The 18228-nt window shown below is 46.4% G+C and overlaps 1 protein-coding gene across 15 annotated transcripts in view; it reads left to right on the forward strand.

Moving 5' to 3' along the window:
- The window catches only part of PTK2 (protein tyrosine kinase 2), a 169376-nt gene that overhangs the window by 8986 nt on the left and 142162 nt on the right, over positions 1-18228 (forward strand). The window contains exons 1-2 of one of the 15 annotated variants that reach the window (XM_074316393.2): positions 8571-8627; positions 11525-11624. The exons of 12 other annotated variants lie outside the window; for them this stretch is intronic. The gene's annotated coding sequence lies outside the window, so the exon portion shown is untranslated. Of the gene's footprint in view, positions 1-8570; positions 8628-11524; positions 11625-18228 lie in introns of those variants that run through there. 2 more of the 15 variants (XM_074316392.2, XM_074316391.2) reach the window with 2 other exon arrangements.

The following is an 18228-nucleotide window of genomic DNA, read 5'->3' on the forward strand; positions in this document are numbered from 1 at the left end:
GTCCGTGGTTCTGAATGTGGTGTATATAAGAACCACCAAGGAGGGTGTATTAAAAATGTGAATGCCTGGGGCCATCCCACAGAATTGGTGAATAAACACTCCTGATGTAGAGTCCAGTCACGTCACCTGCATTTTAAACTCTCATCACACATGTTGAGAAACACTGTTCTAGTGTTGGTGAAAATAGGAGTGGGATCAAACAATATGCTGAATGTTTAAATTGAAAAAAAAATTATTACAGTAGAAGATACATTGCCATTAATGTCCCTCAAAATGGTCCCCCTCACTTCAAACACACTTATCGTTCTTGCCACTTTCTGCAGCAGTTCTGGAGTCCTCTTTCATGTGTGTCTTTAGTTGCGCTGTTGTGGCTGCCTCGACGTCGTGAATTTATTCAAAACGTTTACCTTTCATGGTTATATTGACTTTGGGGAAGAGCCAGAAGTCGCATGGTACCAGACCCGGTGAATAAGGTGGATGGGGACACACCGTAATGTTTTCATTTGACAGAAATTGCCGTATACCAGAAGTGATGTGTGACACGGAGTGCTGTCATGATGGAGGATGATTTATGGCACACGTTAAAACACACCTTCTCCTAACCGTAGCTCACACCCAACTGACTGCACCGAACAAGCTGAAACTTGTCACACGCTGTTACTAAGGTTCGGCGCGCTGCTTCCCATATTGAAGGTCCTGCCTTTCCGTTGGATGGCACTCGGCAGCAGCATTCACCGTATTGTGTGATCACAACAGAAAGGCTCCGTGTCACACATCATTTGTGGTACAGCAGTTTCTGTCAAGTGAAAACGTTACTGTGTGTCCTCATCCATCGTACTCATCGGAACTGTCACCGTGCGACCTCTGGCTCTTCCCCAAAGTCAATATAACCATGAAAGGCAAATGTTTTGAATCAATTCAGGACATTGAGACAGTCACAATAGCATAACCCAAAGAGGACTTCCAGAACTGCTTCAGAAAGTGGCAAGAATGATGGGATAATTGTGTTCGAAGTGAGGGGGTGTATTTTGAGGGGGATTAATGGCAATGTGCCTTCTACTGTAATACATTTTTTTTAAATTTAAACATTCACCGTATTGTTTGATCACACCTTGTAAACCACAAAGACCTGTAGCTCTGGACGCCCCCAAGACTACCTGAAGGTTCAGTGATTCTGTACAAGGACTCACAGAACTCAGGAAAGCCTTTTTACTCACAGTTATGGTTTATTGCAGTGAAGGGATACCGATGAAAATCAGCAAAGCAATGGCACGTCGGGCAGATCCAGGAGAGACCAGGCCTGAGCTTCCCGCCGTCCTGTCCGAGGGAGCCGTGCTTACTCTTCCCTGCAGCTCTGTGTGGCAGCACACTGAGCACTGCCAACCAGGAGGCTCTCCTGGGCCTTGGAGTCCAGGATGTCTGTTGAGGGGGGATCAGTCGTGTAGGCGCTGCCAGCATGGCTGGACTTAGTCTCCAGCCCGTCCAGAGATCATGCTGGTAGAGTGTGGCCCAGGCTGCACCATAAATCACATTGTCAGCAGAGGCCATGGGGTGACACCCAGGGTCCCCAGCTAATCAGACAACCTTACCAGGCAGGGTATTCCACGTGCTGATAGGTTACTTTCCAGGACCATGGAAGGGGCAAAGCCTCTCCTTGGACAAGTTTAATCCTTCATTGCATGAGGCCTAAAAACAGTATGTAAATGATTATTTCTGTCATTACTATCAAGTTTAAGAAATTACTGCTTTTAGGTGGAAGATACATGTTGCAACCACCACATGTAGTATAATTTACCACAAAATAAAAAAAATCAGAATTTTTACACATAAGATGTTTCCAGAAGTGTGTCATATTTGACACCTGTCCTAACATTTTTAAATCAGGATTTTGAATAAAAATCAGGAGTCATGCTGGGAGGTAGCTTATTTTTAGAATCAAAAATTTAAAACATTTTGACAGGTTGTGCTAAATGAAGTGCTAAAATCAATGAGGTAAAATTTATCAGGAATACATGTAAAATGGCAGACTTAAAAAGGGAACCAGCTGAGAAAGTGGAAGAATTATCCTAAATGCTTCTTGGTGTTTGCCTGTCAGAATGTCATTTCATTACAGATCGATCACTTCCAAGTGATGGTTAGTCTGTTGGCGCCATTTTTCCAACAGCGTTTGCTCATTTCAGGTCTCTGTGTCACATTTTGATAATTCTTGCAATACTTCAAACTTTTTCATTGTTATTGTATTTGTTATGGTGATTTGTGACCAGTGATCTTCGATATTACTATTGTAAATGTTTGGGGTACCATGAACCGTGCCCACACAAGACGGTGAATTTAATCAGTAAATGTTATGTGTGTTCTGAGTGCTCCACCAACCGGCCATTCCCCCCTTTTCTGTCTCTCTCCCTTGGGCCTCCCTATTCTGAGACACAACAGTATTGAAATCAGGCCAATTACTAACCCTTCAGTGGCCCCTAAGTGTTCAAGTGAAAGGAAGAGTCGCACGTCTCTCACTTTAACCAAAAGCTAGAAATGATTCAGCTCAGTGAGGAAAGCACATGGGAAGCCGAGACAGGCCAAAAGATAGGCCTCTTGTGCCAAGCAGTTAGCCAAGCTGTGAATGCAAAGGAAACATTCTTGAAGGAAATTAAAAGTGCTACTGCAGTGAATGCACCAATGATAAGAAAGCAAAACAGCCTTACTGCTGTTATGGGGAAGTTTTAGTGGTCTGGATAGAAAATCAAACCAGCCACAACATTCCCTAAGCCAAAGCCTAATCCAGAGCAAGGCCCTAACTCTTCAATTCTATGAAGGCTGAGAGAGGTGGGGAGGCTGTAGAAGAAAAGTGTGAAGCTGGCAGAGGTTGGTTCATGAGGTTTAAGGAGAGAAGGTGTCTCCATAACTTAAAAGTGCAAAGTGAAGCAGCAAGTGCTGAGGGAGAAGCTGCAGCAAGTTATCCAGAAGATTCAGCAAAAATAATTCATGACGGTGGCTACACTGAACAACAGATTTTCAGTGTAGACAAAACAGTCTCATATTGGAAGAAGATGCCATCGAGGACCTTCATAGCGTAGAGAGAAGTCAGTGACTCGGACAGAAGTCAGCTTCACAGGACAGGCTGACTCTCTTATTAGGGGCTCATGTAGCTGGTGACTTTGAGTTGAAGACAGTGCTCAGTTACCATCCTGAAAGTCCTAGGGCCCTTAGGAGTTGTGCTGAATCTACTCTGCCTGTGCTCTAAAAATGGAACCGTAAAGCCCGGATGACAGCACATCTGCTTACAGCATGGTTTACTGAATATTGTAAGCCCACTGTTGAGACCTGCTGCTCAGAAAAAAAGATTCCTTTCAAAATACGACTGTTCATTGACAGTGCACCTGGTCACCCAGGAGCTCTGATGGAGATGGCGTTGAGACTAATGTTGTTTTCATGCCTGCGAACACAACATCCATTCTGCAGCCCATGGCTCAAGGAGTCATTTCGCCTTCCAAGTCTTGTTAAGAAGTAAGACTTACTTAAGAAATACATTTCTTAGGCTATAGCTGCCATAGATAGTGATTCCCCTGATGGATCTGGGCAAAGTCAATTGAAAACCTTCTGGAAAGGACGCACCGTGCTGGATGCCATTAAGAACATGCACGATCATGGGAAGAGGTCAAAATATCAGCATTAACAGGAATTCGGAAGAAGCTGATTCCCGCCCTCATGGGTGACTTTGAAGGGCTCAAGGTCAGTAGAGAAAGTAACTGTGGACACGGTAGAAACAGCACGAGAAGCAGAATTAGCAGGGGAGTCTGAAGATGGGACTGAATTGCTGCGATCTCATGATCAAACTTAAAGGGGTGAGGAGTTGCTTCTTCCGGATGAGCAAAGAAAGTGGCTGCTTGAGATGGAATCTTCTCTGGTGAAGATTCTGTGAGTATTGTTGAAATGACAACAAAGGACTTAGAATATCACATAAACTTAGTTGATAAAGCAGTGGCAGGGCTTGAGAGGACTGACTCCAAGTGTGAAAGAAGCTGTACTCGGGGTAAAATGTTATCAAACACTTTCCCATGTACAGAGAAATCGTTCACGGAAGGAAGAGTCAATTGATGTGGCGACTTCATTGTGGTCTTATTTTAAGAAATTGCCACGGCCACCCCAAACTTTGGCAACCATCCCTGACCAGTCAGCAGCCATCATCATGGAGACAAGACCCTCTACCAGCAAAAGGATTGACTCACCGAAGTGTCAGATGATGTGTAGTAGTTTTTAGCAATAAAGTATTTTTAAATTAAGTTATGTGCCTTGGTGTTTTTTTATGACACTGCTATTGCTCACTTAATAAGCTACAGTCTAGTGTAAACATAACTTATGTGCACTGGGAAACCAGAAAACTCATGAGACTGGCTTTATTGCAATATTTGCTTTATGGCGGTTGTCTGGAACCGAACCCTCAATATCTGAGGTATGCCCGGACAAGGAATTAGCCTCCATCACCGCCCTTGGAAGGGCTGGCAGGGGTGAAGGTCAAGGAAGGGCTTCCCTGGAGGTCATCTGGAATCAAGAGTGATCTGGGCAGTTGGAGCCTCTGCTGCTGATCTCGGGTTGAAACAGGTGCTTTCTGGGGTGTCTCTCAGAGGCCGCTGGGAAGTCTCAGTAGAAGACTTCTAGGTCTTAGCTGCCAAAGCTGGTGAATTCTTTTTTCTCCCTACACATCTCCTTGCAGCTGTGCTCCTGCCCACACCTGCCTGCAGAGAATTCTGTCCTTCATCTTCCAGTCTCCTGGAGCGCCTCTTATTGGTTACCTCCGACCCCGAGTCGTAGCAGGAAGGGATTGGGGATGCAGTCCTGGCTCCTCTGTGACTCACAGGGCATAAGCAAGGTGGTGGCTGTGACGCAGAGGTGGCCAGGCCAGGCCAGGCCAACACAACAGCCAGTCACCCGGGCTGAGCCAGGATGCAGTGTGAAAGTTGTTACCTAGCACAGAGACAGCATTTAAAGTGAGTTTGCCTGGGAGGTAAGCACAGGCAGGAGGAGAAAGGGCAGAGCCTGGGGGATTCTAGAATGATCTGGTTTGAGAGAAGGACAAGCAGCTGTGAGGTAAGAAAACCAGCAGAAGGTGGCTTCCTGGAAACCAAGAGAAGGGGAGTGGGGGACCAGCCCTTGTCAGTAGCTGCTGACGTGTCCAGTGAGAGCAGAGTTCTGACCGTTGGGTTGAGTGGTCTAGAGGTTATTGGTGATCTTGAATAGAGAAGTTCTCATGGAAGGGGGTGGGGGCGGGCAGAGCCAGTGGGTTTAAGAGGTAAAGGGAAGACAGATGATACTGAGCTTGTTGGGTGTTTCTAGAATTACTACTGGCTAGTGTATAGGATTATTCTGACATTTGTCTCATCTCAGTGTTGGCTTATCTCGATTTTCTTTTCCCAAAATTAAGATTTTCCCAGTCCTTCCTGTGCTGAATAAGTTTGGAGTGCATCTGCCACATTTAGGGTATTATGTTAGGAGACGCTGGTCATATTTAAATCTGCCATCGTCGTAGTGGTTTGAGCTCCAGCCTTCCTTCCTAATCCGCCTGCTCCTCTTTACTTTCCAGAGTCATCCAATAGCTTGTGCAGTTACTCTGTCCAGGTTTCTAGTTGTGTTCTCCAGGAGAGACAGGATGAAGGGTGCCTACTCTTTCTTCTTTACCTGGACCCGGGACCCTTCCCTTTGCAAACTCCGTCATCACCCAGGTGAGCTGTCCAGTCCTGGCCGGCCATTGATGCCTAAGGGCCTCGCACCCTGGAGCCGTTCTCTCTCCGCCCCCATGGGTGATGTTCCTTGTAATTACTTCTGCATTTGGTTCATGGGTCCTGCTTTCGGTGTGTCTCTCAGGTAGACAAAATGACCCTCGATGTACCATGATAGCCACGGGTTCTTTTCAATATGATTGAAGGGTTGCCTGGTCCTGACTGTATGAACTGTGTCTATTAATTAGTTTGAGTAGAATGGTGTTTCTTTAACATTTTGAAGACTTGCGCACAACGGAATTTTCTGGAGCTGGTATTTGCAGTGCAAAATAGGCAGTGTGAAGAGCACAGGCTTTGGCCAGATTTTGCTTTGAATCTCAGAGCTGACCCCTGCTCCCTGTGTGACGCTGACTGTGTCACTCTCCTGCGTTAAGCAGAGATTATCCGAACTCTTATACATGTGACGTAACATCGTTCTCAGTATGTGGCTCGTCATATAAACAATTGAAAACTTACTGTTTAGGGAAGAATCAACCTGATGTCCAGCAAATGTAGTCCCTAACAGTCTAGTAATTTTTGTTGTGGGAATTTAAAGGCTGATCTTACTTCCTGATGGAGTTTGATCAGATTGTCTGAGGACCGGAAGACAGTTTGTATTCATCATGTGCTCTGCTGCACGCCCAACAGGAAATTGGTTAGTATTGTTAGTACTGCTTTTTCACAATTTAGGCGCTGTTCCGTCTCTTTTCTGTTCATGAATCCATTTAGTCAGTTGTTTCATGCCAGTGGGATGGCAAACCCTGTACCACGCACTGGCCCCGAGGTCACAGAGACACAGTCTTCCCCCCACGAGCAGCTCCACCGTCTAGTATTGCAATATTTTGGGCTAGAAAATTATTTTGAAGCATAAGGAAGCTTTTGTTGGCACAGATGATTTTCATAATCATACTCACATTCTTCATATATTTTTGGTTTTCCAGGAAGTTCCTTCTGACCTGTTCTTTCAGAATGCAGGTTGCAGCTTGCCTGAGTCCAGAAACTGTCGGTAGACTCAGCTTAGACGAAGGGACAGCTTTGTGAAGTGGTTGCATATTTTGGACATTGGACACCATCACAGATAAATTGCTACGATGTTATGGGTTAAGAAGTAGTGGGTTTGGGCCTTATTTAGCACTCAGTATTAAACAGACCATTTCTTTTCCAGGAGCTCAGCCTATGTTCTTAATTCCACCCAGATGTCTTGCAATTGTCAGTATGTCACGTTGAATGTTACTCAGCTTTAGGAAGTTATTCGGTCATGCTTGTTTTTGTAAAGGCCAGCGCATTGTTCTAACACTATTATCTGGTTAATTGTGGAAGCCAGAGGAGCCTCATAGTTTCAAGGCTGCTGACAAGCTGATGTTTGAATCCCTCACCTCTCCCTTGTTTGCTGTGTGACCTTGGACATTTTCTTAATGTCTTTAAGATTTAGTTTCCCTACATGTAAAACGGGACTAATAGTAGTAACCAGTTGGGGCTGTGAGGGTTAGGAGCTAGTGCTCGGAAGGCACTTAGGAGAGTGTGGAACATGCCAGACACTCCCCCAGTGTGAGGCTGTCATTATTCCCATGATGAGGATCGTCACTGGGGCTTAGTGAGAGATGGAGGATAGAAAGTTGGCTGAGTCGGCTTGTGCGCTGAAATGCGAACATTGCAAGCAAGATGATGAAAGGACATATTTTACATGTTAGTGACGCACAGATTCAGATGTGTGACTGGTGGGAAATTTTAGTCTACATGCTGGAAAGGGTGAGGGTTCCGAGCTGCTCAGGCATCTATCAACCCGCTTTAAAATGCGCCCATCCCACCAAAAACGTAGAGTGTCCATCTTACAAATATCTTCAGGGAGCTGACAATATATTTCATTGTATAACGAGCCAAGTTTAATTTTTCTTTATCTTTTCTGGAGCAAAAGAATTTAGGCCTTTTCATTACACAGTTTGAGAAATACCTAGTTTTCTGTCCTGTTTGAACTGGTTCAAATTTTTATGCTCATATTTTATCAATTTCCTAGTTAAAATACGTAGATCCATGTTCTTGATAAAGATAAATTAATCGATGGGCTAAACAGTGTTGAATGTGGCATTCATGACGCTGCCTGCTGCTAACATAGCGCGCAGTAGGCCTCGTGCTGATAGGATGGGATGCTGTTAAAGCAGAGGCGCCCAGAGGCGGGGGGTCCATGCATTTATTCCCTCCTTACGCCGTTCATTCATCCAGTGCACGTTTACTGGCTGTGCTCTACGTGTTTGCTGCAGTGCATCCTGTTGGGAATGGAGTGGGGAACGAAAGCCAGACTGGGGGTAGCTGGGATGTTTTGCCTTTGCACTTAGCACGAAGAAGGAAACCAGTCCCAAGAGACTTGCAAGATTTCGATGAAGATGTTTTCAGGTTTATACTTCCAACAGGAAAGAAGCGAAAAAAAAAAAAAAAGGGGGGGGCAGGCCTCTCAGCAGCATCACCTGCCTACTGCAACCAACTGGAGCTTTTTGGCCTTCACTTTGGGTTTATTTAACAGTGCTTAAATTATTTAGCTGGTATCTGCAGTCCTGAGGCTGCAGAAGTAAAAGAGGCTGTCATTGTCCCTAGAATCTTGCTGTGTGGGTGGAGGAAGGAACTGAGGAGGCCAGATTCAACACCCGCTCTAGTGGAAGCGGCAGCACACGGCCGTGTCTTGTTCACGGCCGTGCGTGCTCATCTCAGTACAATGTGCGGTATGTGCCAGTCACTCCATAAATACCTATGTCAGGGAAGGAATGCCGAGGGAATGCAGGAGAGAGCCACCTAACCTGGAGGGAGGGGCACAGCCCCTGCCAGTTTGCATCCAGTTCAGCCAGGGGAGGGAGCGCCCGGTGGAAGAGCCAGCTAATGTGGGAGGTAAGAGGGTACGCTGGTGGTTCTGTGAACTGAAAATAGTTTAATTTTGCTGGAGTGTAGGATTCGCATGAGACAATGGTGAGAGAAGTTGGGCTGGTGAGTTAGACGGGGCTTGATCAGGAAGGGCCTGACAGGTCATATGAAGGAGTGTGGGTTCTCTTTTCTTGAAATGTAATAATTCTAAAGTACTAGAAGCCAGGTTTCTTAATGCCCAGGCTGGTACTCTCTTCATACTGCACAATGCGTGTCATGTCAAGAAAGCGTCCTCAGGTCTTGGTCCATCACTGTGGACCCAAGTCCATAGTGATAGCTGGACTGTTAAAGTTCTGTAAGCCACGGGTGAACTTTTCCTCTTTTGAGGAGAATGAGAATATAGGATAAATATTTGTTTTCTCAAGAGGGAAAGATAGTTTAAACCCTGTAAGGGCAAGCAAAGTCTGTATATCCTTGAATTCTAGTCCCCTAGAAGAATGCCGGGTATGTATAGTGGGTACTCATTACATAAACAAGTGCAAAAAAAACCATTGCTTTTGTGTGTACCACTGTGGCAAGCCTTATACTGAGTTCTGAAAAGTGATGGAGGAGGAATGGCCCTGAAGGTCTTTCCCGTCAGGTGAGGGAAAGAGAAGTGAGTCACTGATCACAGTACAGAGGTCTGAGTCCTATGATGGAGATATGCACAGGTACTGTGACAGGTGTTCACCTTTCTGTGACCACTCAGCCCCCCTCTTAGTTCTTTTTATACCTATTCCTGGTTTTCCCCATATTTTCCGATAGCCTCTTAGTGAGTTTCCTACAAGGTCAATCACACAGACTCATCTAGTCACGTTTTATTTTTTGGAGACAATTTCCTGGAAATCTCTGTTCTCTACTGAGCTGGTTGCTCCTTCTGCCTTTCACTGTGTTGTCCCTGGACATTCCCTTGCTCTCATCCTTTTGGCTTTTCTCCACAGTTTGTGATATCTCTTGTCTTTGTTTTTCTTCGCTGACTTCTTCATTTTGGTGGATCAGTCATCCAGAGGTTAATCACTTTAAAAAGATGGTCCCGTGCCCTTGGGCAAGGTGAAGAAGCCTCCACACCCCTTCTCTGGAGCGCCTGCCCAGCTGGGCCTCCTTCCCTCTGGGTGCACAGCTGCCGTTCTGGAATCTCCCTTCACCCCTGTCCTGGAGATTCCCTTATCTTTATCTCTTCTCCACTGAAGCTCGTGTTTTCTGTATCCCAGGTCTTCCTCGTACTTTGTTTATGCTCACATTTTGGTGGAGGACTTTCTACAGTGGCTTTCTCAGATATGGTACTTAGGAGGTAAAATGTTTGTTTGAGATCATGCGTGATTGAAAACATGATTGATAGTTTGGCTGGGTATAGAGTTCTATATTGGCATTTATTTTTCATAAATTCAAAGGTACTGCTCCATTGCCTTCTTGTTTTCATGTTACTGTTATTGAATTCAGAAGCTATTCTGATTTTTTATTCTTTGTATGTAACATTTTTTTCTCTCCCATCTTTAGAAGCTTGTAGAAGTTTTAAAATGTAACCAAGCCTTTGAAATGTCATGATGGTGTACTGAGCTGTGGGTCTGTTTTCATCTACTATTCTGCTTATTCAGTGGGTTCCTTCATTCTGCCAACTTGTAATCTTCAATTCTAGGAAAACTTTTTTGGAGTGACTGTGCTGAATATTTTCTCCCTTCTGTTTTCTTCTGTCTATCTGAAAGTCCTGTTAACTTGGCTGTCCTGGGCAATTTGTAGTTTTCTTATACTTCCACTCCAACGTATTTTTTCTTTTTTCCTTCATTCTTTCCTCCCCCGCTCCCTCCTCCTCTCTCTTCCTCCCATGTTCCCTCCCTCCATTCCTTCCTTCCTTCTCCTGTTTGACATGGTGGGGCCTTTTGATTTACATCAGGATATTCTGGGTGGGCCATTTGTTGGGGAATCCCCAGTGTTGGTATTTTTAGGTTTTTCTTCTTGGGCTGATCAGATTCCCCCCAAAAATTCTTCTGTTTCTTTTTCACAGAATTCTGACTACAGAATTTTGGGAGCTGAGTGTGTGGGTGGCATAGGGGAGCTGGAAAGTTCACATTTCAGTGTGTGTACAGTGATTAGGTCCACCTCTGTTTTGTACAGCTGGGCAAGGTGACTTCAGTGTAAAGACACTCTGTTTTTTACAGAGAAGGACCCTCTCCAGTCTTCTGTCGGGGGGGGGGGTCACGTGGAGGTGTGGTGTTGGCTTCTGGCTGCAGCCCCACCCACCTTCACCCCCCCTCCATGCTTTCAGCCTCTGCCTCCCTTACCCCCAGTTCCGTCTGCATTGATGCTGCAGCCGTGAGTCTTCTAGGAGGACGCTGCTGTGGCGCTAAGTTGGTTCCGTTTTTTCTGTGGTGGTGCAGGATCTGCCTTTCGTGAGCCTTTGTGTGCTTCCGATCTTTCATGCTTTCTGTGTCTTCCAAGGTTTTTATCCTGCGTTTCTCCTTCCATCTTCCGTGTTAGAACTAAGATTTCCTCACAGCTTGCAAAGTGGTATCCCTTTGTCTCCTTTTGGTTCTCCCTGTGCTGTTTTTCTAAAAAAAATTTGAAAAATACCTCTTTAGTATAATTTTAGTGGGAGGGGCAAGATGTGTATATTCTGTTTGTCATCTTACCCTGAACTTTTTAGCTAACTTTATGCCATATTAGCTTATGATTACTGATCTATTTCAGTAGTTTCAGTTGCTTCACCTGCATTTTCTTCACTAGAAGGTAGGTTTGAAGACAGGAGCTTGGTGTCCCATTTTTATCCCTCGTTCCTCACAGCGTGCGTGGTAGGTAATGAAGCTGACTGTAAAGGTGGTGACACACAGCTCTGAATAAATAGGGACACAGAGGTGGACTCATACGTCCATGTTGTCTTTTCCTGTCAGGTTCTCTTTGACTACTATGCGAAGAGCAAAGCGGAACTAGGAGTATTTCCTGTAAATCCTCATTGGACTTCTTCTCTGAGCTGTCGTGGCCTTCTGAACTGTGAGTATAATTCTCTTGTTACGCTTGCTTGCGTCTTGGTTTTTCGTTTCTTTGTTTTTTCTTTCACTTGCCTTGGAGTTTCGATACACAGTGGAAACAAAGAAAAGGTAGTTGAATTTGCAGAGTAGCTGAGGGAAGAAAGATCAGTTGTTCAGTGCCTCCTATGCGTCCATACTTTATATGTATGTTTTCTGACGTAGCCGGTGTTAGAATAATGGCTAACAACATGCCACTGATAAGAACACCAGCACGTGCCTTAGAATAGTGCCTGTGCACTCTACACACTCAGTCACAACTGCGGCTTGAGTCCTCACGACAGCCCTGTGAGTGGGGTCACTCCTCTCCCCCATCTCACAGTCGCATAACTGAAATACAGAGGTTAAAGGTCACCGAGGCAGACGGCAAAGCTGGGACTTACCGACTCCCTGGCCTCACCCTGGACGCTGGTGTTGGCTTCGTGTACCAACTCTTTACTAACGACCTACCGGTTCCTGGCTTCTCCTCTGGCAAAGAGTGTTACTGTGGGACCTCCCTCCCAGGCTGCGGTGAAGGTGCTCGGAGAGTGGGGCGTGCTTCCTCAGCACTCAGGTGGTCGCAGTGATTCTTCGGGGGTGTTTCCCCATTTTAACAAGGGGCAAACCGCACCCCAGAGAGATGGGCGTATTTGTAGCTTTGGAATTTGTAGCTTTGAAATTTGTTCTGCAGTGGGGGAGTTGTAGAATCGAGGTTCCATCCCAGTTTATGTTATTTCCAGGCTGCTCATTCTGGTAGGTTAGTGGTAAGTCGAGGACAGGAGTTCATACTGGAAGGTTCATAGATCTCTCTGTGGGTGTGGCACTGGTAAGCATTTTGTTTTACCAATGTGTTGCTACGGTTAAACCCATGGACTTGGACGTCATGGGTTCAGGATTCAGGATAGTTTATAATCACGTTGAATTGGACTTTGGCAGTGTGTGTGTGTTAGATGCCCACGGGGCAGGGCCCTGGGTTGTGTTTTTCTTTTCCTTCTGAGGGTCATTCCCCTTTCCTCCTTTGTTCTCCTTTCTCCCCCAAACCCACTTCTCTTTCTACAGAGCTTAGGTATTAGAGAAAGGAAATTATGTCATGCGGTGTCAATGTCCTAGCAGGCCTGGAAGTGTCGCTCCTGGTTTCCCAGTTCCCTCGGCTCTTTACTGGCTGCGAGACAGCCTGCTCGGTGTGTGCTCTGCTCGGTGTGAGTGTGTTACAGGCCGTGGGGAGCTCACAGCCCAGCGACTTGCCGCCCTCCTTGAGCCCCTCCCCGTCCTCAGTGCTGCGCTGTGCATTTGTGCCACATCCGTTTCTGAGAGCCCTTGAGGGTGAAGATTTTATTATTTCATCTCTGTATCTTCTCTGCTTAACCCACTTAGTTTTCATGAAGTATGAACGGAGGAATGTTTAGTGCTTACCACAACATCAATTCTAGACCCGAACAAGCAGGAGCACAGCAAGTATAACTTACGATAATAGCACCTTTAGCTATTCAGAGTAGTTCGTGTCGGTAGAGCACAAGATAGCTTCGTGGGGAGGCAGTGTTTAGCAGAGGTTACGTAAAAGTTTTCTTCTTCATCAATGTGCATTGGAATGCAGGTTGGACAGGTAACCAGGTGAGCAGCCGTGAGAGAGCCCTTAGGGATCCAAGTGGAGACCTCACGTCAGCAGTTGGAAGCAGGCGTTGGAGCTTGGACGAGGAAAGCCACATGACACTGGCTGACTGGGGAGTGATGCACAGGGGGCGACAACCAAGCAGAAGCCGCGTTTAGGTCACGGCCATTCAGGGCTCAGGGGAGGAGTGAGCCGCAGGCACGAGTCGGTGCGAGGCCGACCAGGAGCCTGGCCTCCGCGGAAAGAAGGGACGAGAACGTTTCAGGGAGGGCGGTGTGAGCGACTCTGCCGACCATGCCGGGAGGTTAAGGGGAGGATTGAGGTTCGTTCTTTGGTTTAGCGCGTGGGGGGCATTTTGGTGGCATTCAGAGCAGCCTGTGGGAATGACAGTTTGAAGTCGGACAAAAGTAATGAAACAAAAACTGCATCTAGGTGACTTGGGTCTGAGGATATAACCGCCATCATCACCGTTACCAGGTGATGTCGCAATGGATTCGACTGCTCCAGGTACCTCCTCCTGTAAGTGGGATCCTACAGTATGTGTCCTCTTGTGACTGGCTTGCTTCACTTCACATAGTGTCCTCCAGGTCTATCCCCGTGGTAGCACGTGTCAGAATGACACCTTTCAAAGGCCGAGTGACATTCCGTGTCTGGATGTGCGGCACATCTTGTGCGGCCGTTCCTCCTTCAGGAGACACTAGGTTTGCTTCCAGCTCTCGGCTGTCGTGAGTCGTGCTGCTTGCTGTGAACGTGGTGTGCCGACGTTTCTTCAAGACCCTGCTTTCTTTTGGGTGTTCACCCAGAAGTGGGATTGCTGGGTCACGTGGTAAATCTATTTTGATTTTTTTTAAGGAACCTCCATACTGTTTTTCATAGCGGCTGCACCATTTTACATTCCTACCAACAGTGCACGGGGTTACAATTTCTCCACATGCTCGCCAATGCTTGTTATCTTTTGTTTGGGTTTTTAAATAGTAATCATCCCAGTAGATGTGAGGTTGGTTTTAACATTTCTTAAGGGTAAAAAACTTTAGGTAGAATTAGAAAAGTGCATACATTTCTTGCTAAATTGGAATAATCTGTCAATACCAATGTGACAAAACCAGAAGTGGGGGGGAGGGAAATTGACACAGAAAACCAGCCACTGTGTAGCTGGAAAGAAGTTGCCTTATTAACGCCTTTTACTCAGAGTGTAACTAGAGCAAGGGACAGATCCGTACTAGATGCTCCTGCTCGTTCTCGAAAACTGAGTATGGAGTCGTGTTGTCAAAACGGTTTGCTTTCTCAAGCCATAACGAGGGGTAGATTGAAAATGTAGATTGTTGGCTTTTCACTCTTGTAGCTGAGAAACATAGGTTGTCGAAGGGACTGACATTCACCACCAGGGGTCCTCCTGACACCGGCGACCTTCCTTCCTACGGTAGCTGTGTGATCGCGGGCGCGTGGCCTGATTTCTAACAGGCATCCAAGCCAGAGGTTTTCTCCGCTTCCCTTATCTAACGTGGGAAGGAAGTCCTTTGCATTGTTGCTACTTGCTAAATAAGGTGAGTGGTCACACCAGAGCTCAATGGATTTATAAGGTAAAAAATGTGCACTGGGGAAATAGTGACGTAAGTTGGGTGTGTATATGTGTATTCAACAAAATAACATCTCCGAGTTGATTTGAGCAGTGTCAACATTGAAATAAATAACCACTTGGTTGTCTTTTGATATTTCTGTTATTTGATCAATATAAGCAAAAGGACCTTCTGTTTTATAACACCTGTAGTTAGGTTGAAATGTTTGCCGAGTTTCTTGTCCTGGCCCGTGTTTCCGTGCCTCTACCAGTATATTCGAAAAACTGAAGCAGCATCTTCTTACAGATTTCAGGGGCCTTTTTTTTTTTCTTTTAAACTTGATGGCAAGTTACCTCCCAGTAGTTTCTAAACCTAGAATTTAGCTTTGATCGCCTATATAGCAAAACAGATAAGAAAGAGCCATAATGAATGCCTGTGATGGTTCTCTAGTTCAGTACTGTTCAGATTTTCTGCCTTTTTAGAGCTGCGTTTTCCCTTTGATTTCCTATATTTCAGTGTTGCTTAATGCAGTGGTTGCGCGTCTTTCCTGGTGATTTTGATGCATTTGTCTGGCACCAGCTGCATGTCCAGCAAGGACTGCGATGGCGCTCTCCCGACGTTGTGCTGACACCAGGGGACGGTCACATGAGTGAGTGCAGGGTTTGGTGAATTTGGGGATGCATGGCGACAAGAGCAGCTTCTTGCCTGTTTGTTCTTCCTGTGGACACGTTTCTTCTCTTGCTTTCTTTGTCCCTTTTGTCCTCCTGACTCTGGAAACCTGACAGCATTAGGTAGGTGGCATTCTAGGTGGGGGTTTGAGTGTGGTCTGGCTGCTGTTGGCCGCTGGTGCGTGTCCCAGCTCTGATCAGATAGCTGTAATGTCAGGTGTGTTCCCTCATGTCTCTGTTCCTGTTTGTCCACGTGTCACATGTGGATTATAAATCACATCGTGCGCCTCATTGGTTGTCAGAAGTCCTGATTGAGAAAATAGGTGAGAGAAAGCACTGTGGCCAGAATTGGTCGGGCGCGCCATCTGTGGAGTCCGGCTGCCTGAGTTTGATTTCTAGCTTTGCTGCCTAGAAGCCCTATGACCTTGAACAAGTAACTTGGCTCTCTGTGCTTCAGGTTCCTCAGCTGTGGATCAGGGGTAATAGAGTCAACCCCTCGGGTTGGTTGTCAGTAACGAAATCAGGCAGGATTTTCGAAAGACTTAGAACAGGGCTTGGCACATAGTAAACATTACCTGGGTATCATTGTACCATCCTCGTTATATGTGCACTAGTGTTAGTGTTGCTATGATGCCATTTTGTGACGGGCACGTGGTCACTGTTCAGGAATTGATGGCTGTTGTCATCGTCCTCATCTTACAGGTGCACAAACAGGTTCGGGGTAGTGGAATAGTCTTTCTTTGTCTCACTGGGGCTCCTTTGCGTCTTCCAGTTGCAAATTCAGTGCCTTTCTCAGCTTCCCCAGAGTCCCTCCAGAGTGACAGAGGGGACACAGAGTAATTGTTACGAAGCTTTGCTGGGAAAGCAAGTAACACCAGTACCAACGCCTTTTGGAGACGCAGTGTTCTGAGACCTCCTGTTGTCTTCACAAGGTGATTACATCCTTTATTAGCTAGAGTTCTTCGTCCTTACCAAGTGATAAGTTTTGTTGATAGACTGAAATTTTCAGGAAATTATTTGATTTTTGTGGTGGAAACAGTGAGACACAGTGACATAGAAATGATAATTCGATGAGTCTTAATGGAAGTTCATTCAGGACAGGACGCCTTACTTTCGGAGTTAGGGTGTGTGGTAATTGTAAGTTGCTAATGGACATGGTGCCGTATTGTAAGTGTCGATTTTATTTAAATCTGTAACTTGATCGATACAGACATAACAGATAAGAGAAGATAAATTTTGAGTTAATGTGTATATAATGTGAATTATATTTTTCTTTTACATTTCTCCTGTTGGCTGACATAAAAGTATTTACCAGCACTTTACTGGAAGTTTTGGTGTTACTGCTTACGGCAAGCAAATCAACCAGGATAACTGATGAGGAAAGGGAGCGTCCGGCTTGCGTTTGTGTGAAGTGCTGGTAGTGACATTTCTAAGCACTTAGTTCCTTACCAGTTCCTTCCCTGTGACTTTCTCACGTAGGGCAGCGGTCTGTGAGGAAGCCAGATTGCACAAAGCTGTGGTCTTGGAAGGGTTGGGAATTCCCTTTTCTGCTCACTGATCTTGCTCCTAGCATCGTTCTCTAGCCTTCTAATAATTTTTGTCTAGTCTGACACACTATTTTTATTTTTGCTTTGCTAACATTTGCAGTAGGTGTTTTGATAGGAGTGTCAGAATACTACAATTGTGTGATTGATTTTTTTATGTGGTGTAAGAAGCGGCGGTCCACGGGTTTTCCTGGATTTTATGTCACTGTTTCTTTTTCCCATTTTAGATTCATGAAAAAGCAAGGTTTTCTCTAAGTTTAATTCCCTTAATTCTGTCCGTGTTGACCGAGTCCCTGTGCTGGGTCCTGGAGGTGAAGCGGTGCCCAGACCGTGGCCGGCAGCTGGCAGGGTGCTCAGTGTCGTCGGGTTGTGACATCACAACGTCTGGAGTCTGGACACCACCTCTGCAGCCATGGCCTCTGAAATAAACTAGAAATTCCTTCTGCCATGTCCTTACTGCTTACAGATGACAGAAGGACATTTTACTAACCACTGAGGAGCCGACCCTCGAGATAACATGTGCATAACAGAGAGCTCCTTCCCACCATGCAGGTGGCTTTGTGGTGGGGGCAGCTCGACAGTCGACGTAGTGTACTGACAGGTCAGGTGGTGTTTAGAAGGTGTCAGTGGCGTGGGGAGGGTGACGCAGCCGAAGGGTTGGGCCGCGCAATTTTAGACGAGGCGGTGGGGATGGGCCTCGTGACATAGGTGACGTTGGAGCGAAGCCTTGGCAGAGGAGAGACAGTGATCCTGGTGGGCATCTGGGCAGGAACGTCTTGCTGACAGGGACAGGCAAGGCCTGTCATGGTGCAGACGGAGGAGCCGCCTGCACAGGGCCACGCCGACCACGCCACGTTTGCAGGCCGGGTTCTGGGGCCTGGGGCCTGGCGGTGAGTTGCAGCAGAGGCGTGAAACGGTGTGAGTGACGTTTGAAAGGTTCAGTGCAGCTGCTGGGTGAGAGTGGAGTGTCGGGTGGCGAGAGGGACTTGGGGATCAGGAGGAGGCCTGCAGCGGTACCCCGGGGGCGAGGTGGCAGTGCTGGGCTGGGGCGGCAGTAGACGTGGGGAGAACTACAGGCTTTGGAGGCACAGCGGATCCTTGGGCATGGGTTTGAACTGCATGGGTCCACTTACAGGCGGAGTTTTTTCAATAGCTATACAGTCAGCCCCCCGTATCCCCAGGTTTCACATCTGAGGACTGAACCAACCTCAAA

The sequence above is a fragment of the Rhinolophus sinicus genome, chromosome 6 (assembly GCF_057876585.1).
Source record: "Rhinolophus sinicus isolate RSI-liver-muscle chromosome 6, RSI-T2T, whole genome shotgun sequence".
NCBI lineage: Eukaryota > Metazoa > Chordata > Mammalia > Chiroptera > Rhinolophidae > Rhinolophus > Rhinolophus sinicus.